Raw genomic sequence first — 12,503 nt, 5'->3', positions numbered from 1 at the left:
CTTTGCCAGATCTGAGATTAGAACCCCTGTCTAGCTAGTGATTTGCACTGTAGTATTATGCAGTTATCACACACGCTACAGAGCTTACTGGGCTGACAACTGGCTAAAGGTGCCGATAAGGAGAATTACATCAACAGGACTGATAAAGTGGAGCACTGGGAAGTGTTGTGGTTGGGAATGACCTAAAACTGTTTCACCTACAAACAAACATTCCCTCAATCTCATACACACACACACACACACACACACACACACACACACACACACACACACACACACACACGAACGTGATGTTATATTATAAACCCAACCTCAGTACTGTTACACAATGGGGCTCACCTTTTATGCTGGCATGTGCAACTGTTTACAACTGGTATGCCACTGTCCACAGCAGGCCTTCACTGTATGCCATTCAGGGTATCCATGTGTGTGGCTCACTCTGTCTGTGTCCCCCTCTGTCTATCTCTGTATCACTGTCTGTCTCTCAGTTCTCCACATCTGTATGTGTGTGTATGCTTGACATATGTTATCTGTTGCCTATATATATGTGTGTATCTCATGCAACAGGTGCAGATATATCACATATGGGCCACCTACAGCTATCTGAGGGTAATCGTCTCTGATGTGTGTGTGTGGGGACAGTTGAGGTGTACATAGCTGTCTGTATGCATGGACATATATACACAATACAGTCATATATTTTGATGTGGGTTCCAACATGTCCTCTGATTGTGTAGGAGCATGCCCAACTTGACCTTCTATAGTTTGGGTGGGACTCCATTCCAGAGATAGGTGTACTCCAGTCCAGGGTTTTGTGTGCTACAGCCCTACCTCTCAGGAGTACACAGGACTTTCCTCAGGGTACTTGTTTTGTTTAGCAGACATTTTCTGACATATCTGTAGTCTGAAACTGCAATGTATTGTGTCATTACTTAGTGCCAGACATCCTCAGATCATCACAGTGCTTTACCAGAAGAATACCAGTTGTATGATGCAGAGACCAATATTATGAGGGCAGATATGTAAATTATTGCCCAACAAGGCCATTTGTGAGGTGTGGCTACAGCCAGTTTAGTAATGACACATAGCTATGTAAACAGTCCAGCAACCTGGTGATGCACTGGCTGAGGATATCCTGCTTGTTTGGTATCTTTCTAACCTGAGATGTCATATCCTTGTGAGGGCATACCTCTCACCTGCACATTTTTTGGCAGGTTGTCCAGGTGTTTGGCTAGAGGTTTCATCCTTTCTGATTAAACTTGTGTTTTTATGGCACGTTAGTTACATATAATTGAAGTGTGATGTTACAAAATAATACAGACATTACTGTTTCAGAATGTATAACCTTCAGACAATTCCCACTACTGCAAACCCCTCACTCTACCAACTTTCTCAGTATGTAAGGGCAATATTTACAACACATGCCTATCATTGTGCCTTTGTTCCACTTTTATTTCTGCCCTTGTCCAGACATCTTGCTGTCAGAGTTTGGGAGTTATGGGTGTGGGTACAGAGTGCATTCAGTTGTGCAGGCATGTCCATTATATGTAAAAGAAAACATAATAAAAAATGATTATTGAGAATGACCACTGGCAACAGTACCACAAAGCACTTATATTCACAAAAGCCTTGGCATCTCTACTATATATCCTTCAAGATGACACTAATATGTGTAGTATATTCCACATAGCACTGTGACTTCCAGGTATGTCAATGGCAGAGCAGTGGGTGTCATTGACAAGCATAACAGTTGGCACTGCAGTTATCTGCACATGGCCCTGTCAAAGGCAGAACTGTACATAAGGCACTATAAAACCACTGCCAGGAGAATGTGCTGGCCAGATCCAGACAGTATTAACCACCCATACACATAGCTCATTGACCCCTGCATATTGTGGACAGGTGACATGTTTTCATGTGTATTGGTACAACCCTGCCAATGTGTGCTATGCTTCTATTTCCCCTGCAAACATACATGTTACTGCATTTGTGTGGGTATATGGGGGCACACCTGTCAACTGTACACGTTTGCACAGACTGTGCTGATATTTGCTTTACATTTTGGTTCCATTTACCATACTATTGTGCCCTGTCTTGGGGACTAGAGGCATATCAGTAAAGAGCCCAGGTCATATTGTACTGGCATACATTTGAGTTTCTGACTACTTACTCTCCATAGCCTTACTGCAACTGCAGGTCCTGCTGTGCTATCACTATGTGAGTCTGTAGGGGGGGGTTAATTCAACATTGCCACTATTTATGTGCCTTTACCAGACATTTCTCTGTGGTTTTCTACAGTTGACTTGCTGTGTGGGTGTGTAGGGTGGTTATGGGACCCCCACTCTGACATCCATGCCTGTGACCTATGACCCCCAGTTAGTTGTCCCCATACATATACTGCAGTGGGATTTGCTACCTTAGGTACTACTGCATAATGTGAGGAGGCCAGTTTTGGCCAGACATTTCCTGGTGTCCCATACAGCTGTCAGTTGTGTGCTACTATCCCATTCCCTTGCATGCATGCAGCATTACCATAGATATGCTAGCAGAACATGCTAATTCATTCATTTGTTGTTAAGAAGACTGACATACCTTATGCTTGCAGCAGTTGTGAGGACGGTGCTTGAGGGCCGCCTATGTTGGATGCACACAGTACACTGCCTATATATGGTAAGTTACAGGTAATGTGATGTGCGTGTTATCCATTTTACTATGTGTGCGAGTCAGAGAGAGAGAGGTGTCATTCCCTGGGGTCCCTACAGTGTCAGTGTGTGTGCTATGCGTTGCCTCTTTGCCAAGGCCTGAGCATACTGAGCATGCCTCCATCTGCCTACAGCAGCAGGCTCAGGGGCCTCCTCCTGTGAGTCCCTCTGTGCCTGTGGGAACCTTGGCAATGGTGGTGGGATGTGTGGCCCTTCCCCTTGCTGTTCCTGCTGCAGCTGTTTCCGCAGGATCATATTGTGTAGCATGGCACATACTATGAACATGTGTGCATATGTGGCTGGAGAGTACTGCAAGGCTAGACCAGATATGTAAAGGCACTGGAACCATGACTTGAGCATCCCAAACACATGCTATATAATGATCCTGGTTTGTGCGTGTGCCTCATTATGGTGTTCTTGTGTAGGTGTGTGTGCATTTCTGATGGGTGTCATCATCCACAGCTCCAGTGCATAGCCAGCATCCCCCACCAGATGGTCATATGGGATGCACCCACTGGCAAATGCCTGGTACAGCTGTGACGAATGCCAGATGTGAGAGTTGTGATAGCTTCTAGGGCTACCAGCACACACATTCATAATAATGCCCTAGGCAATGCACACGACCTGGCAGTTGGAGAGAAATCCCTAGTGGTTTATGTAGACCCAACCCTGTTCACCAGGTGGTGCTTTGATGTGGATGTGTGTGCAGTCTATGGCACCCAGTACCTCGGCATATTCTTCTACATGGTGGAAGAGACGCATATTGCTGGTCCTCTCCTCACGGGTGTTGGGGAAGTAAATGTACTCACCAGCATGTGATAGCATGGCATCAAGGAACTGGTGGAGTAACTTGGATGCAGATGCCTGTGAGACCCCCACAATATCCCCAGTATGTCTTTGGAAAGTCCTTGTAGCTAGAATTCTTAAGGCTGCACATACCTTGGTATCCACTGACATGGGTTCTCCTCTGTTGGTCCTAGGTCTGAGTTGAGGACAGCACAGCTCAGTGATTTGCTAAAGTATGTCTCTGCACAGCCTGTAGTGCTCTACTATCTCCAAATCATGTTGCCCCTGGTAGGTTACCCTGGGTCTGAACACTCTTCTCCTCCTACTCGGTCTGTGGTGTTTGCCAGCATTATCCTCCTCTCTGCCGTCAGCCTCTAGCACATACTGATGGATCAATGCAATGGCAGTCCCTAACATTTTTCCAGTTAAAATTCCCCTGCATGTATACACCAATGGTGCAGAGTTTGTGGGAAGAAACAGACTGTAAGGTGTTTCCATACTTTATACTGTTGTGCTGCAGATGCTGCCTGTATGATTGGCTGACTATGATGCATTTCACCTGCCAGCTATGTTATTTGTACTTGATTGCTTTAATTCTGCTATTTTTCCTTTTTTTGTTTTTCCCCTTCCCATTTCCTCCCCTTTTAAGCCCTGAGGTGCACCACGCAAACCTGGTGCCCAAATGTAAATAGTCCTGCTAGTTACGTTTTTTTTTTTTCCAGACTGGATACGTGCCATGCAAACCCATTTAGCTTATGTAAACAGTAAGGAATGGCTCTCTCCTGGGTGTGAACACACTCCTCAGTTCATAGAATAAGACAATTCAGCCTCAGACACACCCCCTTTCTTAGCTGTGCTTAGCTAAGCTTATCACTGCACCTTAGGGCTCCATTGTGTTTATAACATGCCGTACACACCCCCTTCTCTTGTCTGTCGCTCCTCCTAATTACACCATCATGCTAGAGGACCTACATGGTTAGGTGCAGTTTGGGACTTAGAAGATTTTTGTGTTTCAGTAAATTTCCACTCATTTACATACCCCACTGCCTTAGTCCATAGTTCTGCACTTACACAGAGCCTTTTCCCTTGACAACCAGTATTCCCTGGTATCGTTTTCATTCTGCATGCCATAGACTATAATAGCAAAATGCAGATTTCCCTTAAAATTGAGTTTTCATCTTTTTTTTTTTTCCCGCCCGATTCCATTTGCATGCAGCTGCCCTATGCTTAAATGTCCAAGATCGGCTAAAAAATTTTGATTTTTATAAAAAATAAACAATGGCCAACCACTGGCATGCCTAACTACTGTAATATATGTTTTTTTGAGAGCTGTCATGCCTCCGTTTTGTTATTTGCAGAAATGTATTTGGTTAGTAACCAAATACATTTCTGTAAATAACACTGTTCCTGCACAGATACCTGGCTGCTTGGTGAATCACTAATTCACCTCCTTTGCATGGTTTTCAACAGCAAATGAGGTAATTAGCATTCTGCAGGTTTATGCATGCAGGAACAATGTAGGCACGCTTGTGCATGCCAGATCAGCTGTTTGCTGGATTGCTTGGCGGCCATGTTCCATGCAGGAACAGCTACACTGTTCCTGCATGGAAAATCAGCTTCCTGTATCCTTGGGAGAATGTTTTAATAGTTAGTGCTAGTTTAGGGAACACTGGATCATCTACACAGCAATGTGTAGTTTTACTGTCTGCTAAAAGCATACCCTAGTAGCGTAAGATTAAGAGTGTGTTTACTGTTTAGCAACAGGGGTGTGCTCTACTAGACAGTATAGGCTGTACCTCCGAGTGCCTTATTTCAGTTATAAAAGGACCTCAAACATAACAAATAAAGATAATTGCAAAGTGAAAGCAAGTAAGGAAAGAAGAAAAGAAAAACTGGAAAAAAAAGAAAAAATAGTCCCTTGGATTAAATTGCTTCTGACATACTGTTTTTTTTTTGTACTCACAAGATACAGGGTTCAATTTTTTTATATTCACAGCTTGATTTTCCATCCAGATCTCACACACACACACACACACACACACACACACACACACGCACACACACGCACACACACGCACACACGCACACACACACACCCACGCACATAGACTCACACACACATACACACACGCACACAAACACACACACACACACACACACACACACACACACACACACACACACACACACACACACACACACACATACACACAAACACACTTCCTTTGTTACTGAAAAAAACAAACCATCATCATCATCTTCTTCTTTCGGCTGTTCCTGTTAGGGGTCAATACAGCGGATCATCTGTTTACATTTCTTCCTGTCCTCTGCATCATGCTCTTTCACATCAACCGCCTGCATGTCCTCTCTCACCACATCCATAAACCTCATCTTAGGCCTTCCTCTTTTCCTCTTACCTGGCAGCTCCATCCTTAGCATCCTTTTCCCAATATATCCAGCATCCCTCCTCAGCACATGTCCAAACCAATGCAATCTCACCTCTCTTGCTTTGTCTCCAAACTGTCCAACCTGAGCTGACCCTCTAATATACTGATTCCTAATCCTGTCCATCCTAGTCACACCCAGTGCAAATCTTAACATCTTTAACTCTGCCACATCCAGCTCTGACTCCTGCCTTTTCGACAATGCTACAGTCTCCAACCCATATAACATAGCTGGTCTCACTACCCTCTTGTAGACCTTCCCTTTCACTCATATTGGTACCCGTCTGTCACAAATCACTCCTGACACTCTTCTCCACCCATTCCACCCTGCCTGTACTCTCTTCTTCACCTCTCTTCCACACTCACCATTACTCTGAACTGTTGATCCCAAGTACTTAAACTTATCCACCTTTACCAACTCTACTCCCTGCATCCTCACCATTCCTCTACCCTCCCTCTCATTTACACACAAATATTCTGTTTTAGCCCTGCTGACCTTCATTCCTCTCCTCTCTAAAGCATATCTCCACCTCTCCAGGGTCTCCTCAACCTGGTCCCTACTCTCACTACATATCACAATGTCATCTGCAAACATCATAGTCCATGGGGCCTCCTGTCTAATCTCATCTGTCAACCTGTCCATCACCACTGCAAATAAGAAAGGGCTCAGAGCTGATCCTTGATGTAAACCCACCTCCACCTTAAATGTATCTGTCACTCCCACCACAGTCCTCACCAATGTCACACTACCCTTGTACATATCCTGTACCACTCTTACGTACTTCTCTGCCACTCCCAACTTCCTCATACAATACCACAACTCCTCTCTAGGCACCCTGTCATATGCTTTCTCTAAGTCCACAAAGACACAATGAAACTCCTTCTGACCTTCTCTGTATTTCTCCAACAACACTCTCAGAGCAAATATTGCATCTGTAGAGCTCTTTCCTGGCATGAAACCATACTGCTGATCACTAATCATCACCTCCTTTCTTAACCTAGCTTCCACTACTCTTTCCCATAACATCAAGCTGTGACTGATCAGTTTTATCCCTCTGTAGTTACTGCAGCTCTGCACATCACCCTTATTCTTAAAGATAGGTACCAAAACACTTTTCTCCACTCCTCAGGCATCCTCTGACTTTCCAAAATTTCATTAAACAATCTGGTTAAAAATTCCACTGCCATTTCTCCTAAGCACCTCCATGCTTCCACTGGTATGTCATCTGGGCCGACAGCCTTTCCATTCTTCATCCTCTTCATAGCTGTCCTTACTTCCTACTTGCTAATCTGCTTCACTTCCTGATTCACTATCCCCACATCATCCAACCTTCTCTCTCTCTCTCTCATTCTCTTCATTCATCAGCCCTTCAAAGTAGTCTTTCCATCTACTCAACACACTCTCCTCATTTGTGAGTACGTTTCCCTCACTGTCCTTTATCACTCTTACCTGCTGCACATCTTTCCCAGCTCTGTCCCTCTGTCTAGCCAATTGGTACAGGTCCTTTTCTCCCTCTTTAGTGTCCAATCTCTCATACAACTTTCTATATGCCTTATCCTTAGCCTTCGCCACCTCTCTCTTTGCCATGCGCCTCATCTCCTTATACTCATGTCTACTTTCTTCATCTCTTTGACAATCCCACTTCTTCTTTGCCAGCCCCTTCCTCTGTATACTCTCCTGTACTTCCTCATTCCACCACCATGTCTCCTTGTCCTCCTTTCTCTGTCCAGATGTCACACCAAGCACCTTCCTAGCAGTCTCCCTTACTAGCTCTGCTGTAGTTACCCAGCTATTCGGTAACTCTTCATTGCCTCCCAGTGCCTGTCTTAACTCTTCCCTGAACCCCATCTCACAGTCACCCTTTTTTAACTTCCACCATTTAATCCTTGGCACTGCTTTCACACTCCTCCTCTGCTTCTTGATCACCAACATCATCCTGCAGACCACTATTCTATGCTGCTTAACTACACTTTCCCCAGTCACCACTTTACAGTCTCCAATCTCCTTCAGACTGGCCCTCCTACATAGGATATAATCCACCTGTGTGCATCTTCCTCCACTCTTGTATGTCACCCTATGCTCCTCCCTTTTCTTAAAATACGTATTCACCACAGCCATGTCCATCCTTTTTGCAAAATCCGCAATCATCTGACCTTCTGCATTCCTCTCCTTAACACCATACCTACCCATCACTTCCTCATCCCCTCTGTTCACTTCGCCAACATGCCCATTGAAGTGCACTCCAATCACTAGTCTCTCACCCTTGGGTACACTCACCACCACTTCATCCAACTCGCTCCAAAATTTTTCTTTCTCATCCATCACACACCCAACTTGTGGAGCATATGCACTAACAACATTCATCATTACACCATCAATTTCAAGCTTCATAAACATCACTCTATCAGACACTCTCTTCACCTCCAAAATACTCTTGGCATACTGTTCCGTTAGGATACAACCTACCCCATTTCTTCTGTCATCCACACCATGATAGAACAATTTGAACCCACCTCCTATACACTTGGCCTTACTTCCCTTCCATCTGGTCTCTTGCACGCACAATATATCAACCTTCCTTCTCTCCATCATATCAGCTAGCTCTCTCCCTATACCAGTCATACTGCCAACATTCAAGGTTCCTACCCTCAGTACTACACTCCTAACCTTCCTCCTCTCTTCCTGCCTTCGGGCATGCCTTCCTCCTCTTCTTCTACTTCGGCCAACAGTAGCCCAATTTCCGACAGCACCCTGTTGGCTAACAGTACTGGTGGCAGTCATTGTTAACCCGGGCCTCAACCGATCCGGTATGTAATTATGAAAAGTTCTCCACATCAGTAATTTTTGGCAGAGGTTTTACGCCGGATGCCCTTCCTGACGCAGCCCTCCCCATTTGTCTGGGTTTGGGACCGGCACAAAGAAATGCACTGGCTTGTGCATCCCCAGTGGCTGGGGTTTTTTTTTTTTTTTTTTACTGAAAAAAACAAACCATGATAAGTGTATATCCAATTTGCATGCTAGTCATCAATAAAGGACGTGTCTAAGCTAAAGTTACCTTCATTTTAAACACATTTTGTAAAAAACTATTAATAATCCTAAATATCAAATCTGATCAGTATTTGCATGCTGCTTTACATATACCTATCCTATTTTATGAAACTCTTCAGCTGCTTAAACACCAAAGGAAGAAGAGAGGTTTCCAAAGCCTTACACCAGTCTCTGGCTCAGACATACAGTGTAATACTTTGGGCAGCACAAATTGTTATTCTGCAAATTCACAGTAATTATAATTATTTCAAGGTACCCTGAGACCTCAAGGAGCCTATTAAGAATACAGAATACAATGAGGCCTCATTTTTGATTGTACAAATCCATTTTTGGTTGCTTTACCTCCTTAGATCACCTAGGCAACAAATGGACTTCAAGAGTATTAAGCAAAATATGCTGAATATTTAGCCCTGGCCTCTGACCATACCTTTCAACTGTTCAGATTTTTGCAGAATGTCCAGATTTTCACCTCATAAAATGTGTGGTTTTCTGGCAAATTTGTTAGGAGAGAACTCATTAAATAATTACATACATTTGTATTTCAGACTTCATTCCTTCAGAAAATGCACACTAATACAAGTCATGTTATTCCAGCAACTAAGTGTAAACTTTATAAGATCGATGTTTAAAACCTGTCCCTAGTTTTGGGACTTTGACAGCATTATTTTACGCTTTGTCTAGATATTTTGTGCTAAGAGATTGAGAGGTATGCCCCTCTGACACTGCTTTCATGAGAGACAGAGGCCTATGTTACTTTTTTCAATTACCAAGAAGAGGCTAAGAATATAAATTTGGAGGGTGTGGGTGGCCCACCGCCACATTGGGGAGGCAGGGGAGCCTGCTCCCCCTACAAAATCACTTACATTTCAGTGAGTTTGATCATCAAGGGGTTTAATCTTCCATGAATCATAGTGGAAGGACTTGCTATATTCTTGTTTTAAAATTAAGGATAATATACATTAAAATAATGCTTGGCTTTGTTCCGTTGCTGTCTGTCAAATAGGACAGGCTGCATTGTTTGCTTTCTTTCTCTAAAGAGCCTGGATCCATCAGTAGTTTCTCCTTGTATGCACAAACACTTCTATGACACCAAAATGAAACAATTACCTGAAAGGTCCCTTCAATACTATGTCCAAGTATGCACAAGGAGAAACATTTCCCCAACCCCATGAGTCGTCTGTCTGTCCATGTATGCACAAGCACTCAAATGACATCAAAATGCAACACTCCTCTAGTGACTCCTTCAGAAATCTCTCCAAATATATATGCACAAGCTCCAAAAGGACACATTTACCCAAGTGACCCCTTCAGTAGTCTATCCATGTATGTATGCATAAGCACCAAAATAAAACATTTCCACAACCAACTCCTTCAGTGGTATGCTCAACTATACACAAGCACCAAAATTAAACATTTCCCCAAAAACCCCTTCAGTAGTCTGCCCATGTATGGACAAGTACCAAACTGAAACATTTCCCCCAACCAACCTCTTCCATAGTCTGGCACTCAAATGACAGCCAGTGAAACATATTCCTCCAAGTAACAATCCCTTCAATAGTCTGTCCAAGTATGTACAAACACCAAAATGAAACATTTCTCTAAACAACCTCTTCAGTAGTCTGTCCCTGTATGTGTACACACTCAAATGACAACAAATGAAACATATTTCCCCCAAGTAATGACCCCTTTAGTAGTCTATCCAAGTATGTATGTATAAACACTCAACATCAAATGAAACACATTTTCCCCAAGTAATGACCCTTTCAGTAGTCTGTCCAAGTATGTATGCACAAGCACCAAAACGAAACACATTTCTCCCAGTCAGTAGTCTATCCATGTATGTGAAACATTTCAATTACTCTAAAATGACACATTTCTCCCAACAACCCCTTCAGTAGTTTGTCCCTGTCTGAAAAAGTAAGTCACTTACTGCAAAATTAAACATTTCCCTCAATGACCTCTTTAGTAGTAACGCCGAATATGCAAATGCACCAACATGAATAATTTTCCCAATGAATCTGCCATACTCAACTGTCCAGATTTTCACAGAATGTCCATAGTTTTGCCTCATATTTTTGGTCTGTTCCTCATAAAATTTTGCTTTTCTGGCAGATTTTTGGCAAATAAGCTTGGAATGAAGTCAGGAAATATTGACAGACATTTGAGTTTCATACTTTTATACCTTTCAAAAAAACATGTTAATGCAAAACCTGTTATTCTAGCAGCTTTCTACATTTGTAAGTGCATTATTTAAAAATTGTCCCTATTTTTGGGCCTTTGCCCCCTATTATTTATGGCTTTATCCAGATTTCTTGCTGTATGAGGTTGAGAGATATGCAGTATACACAACCACCAAAATGAAACATTTACCCCAATAACTCCTTCAGTAGTCTGTCCAAGTATGCACAAGAACATAAATGAAACATTTCCCCCAATGGCCCCTTCAACCATCTGTGCAAGTGTCCGCAAGTAGCAAAATTTAAACATTCCTCTTAATGATCCCTTCAGTAGCTTGCCCTCGTATGTACAACCGGCATACTAGTAAGTAATCCTACTTACTCCAGAGACTACTCTCTCTCCACACATACCAAATGTGCCCACAGTGAGTGATTTTGATACCCAAAACAGGATATCCGTCAACTCACAATGGGCACCAAATATTTAACTAAAGAGACTGCTGTTATTGCTCTGTGACACAGCTTCCTTTACCTGCTCAGCCAATTACAGGTCTTTTGAGGACACTGCCCAAGCAAGATGACAGGAGAGGGGGTGGGGGGGTCACAAGAGTATCTTGGATCAGGATGTACACATTGACGTTCCCTTAAAGGGCAAAAAAATATATTTAATTAAAAACATTTTTTTTTAGTTTTATGTCAGCAAATTGTGTCCTTGACAAGACACCATCCAAGGTGATTGGCCCCTTTGCTCTGCCCTAGCTACACTACTGAGCGATAGCCCTGCCTCTTCCCCTTTGGGAAAATCTGCTATTTTATCTTTGTTTGACTTTTTCAGCCAGTAGCACTGCTTGGTCATGTTGCATGAAACTAATTGAAATAGATCCCCACTATAAGTAGATAATATTATTTCCAGTTTGTTCTATCTAAAATGATTGTGTGCAATCTGAGAAAATCAAAGTAATCTATCTGTTCAGAAAATGCATTTCTTTAATAGTTGCTTATCTTGGCTGTCTTTGTCTTTTACTTTTGTATTGTCATTTTTCCTTTCTTTTTAAGGAAGGTCTCATAAAAAAATGCCCTCCATAGCCATATCATGCTCTGTCTTCATTGAATACTGCAGGAAGTGTAGTGATGGAGTTCTGACTGTGACCCAGATGACCAAGATTTGATTACTTGCCCTGGGACTGAAGCAGTCAAGTGAGAAGGGAGAGGAGCGAAGGGTTGCAGTCCAATAAACTCACCCAGGAGGAGAGCATTGTAATGGGAACTTGGTGAATACAGTGGATGGTATGATTTCTCTGGGGGAGACTGGGGAAACCATCATCTTCTATAATTATTCAAGGTT

The sequence above is a fragment of the Protopterus annectens genome, chromosome 10.part0 (assembly GCF_019279795.1).
Source record: "Protopterus annectens isolate FY-2018-M chromosome 10.part0, PAN1.0, whole genome shotgun sequence".
NCBI lineage: Eukaryota > Metazoa > Chordata > Ceratodontiformes > Protopteridae > Protopterus > Protopterus annectens.
The sequence above is the reverse complement of the archived record's forward strand: the minus strand, read 5'-3'. Positions refer to the sequence as shown.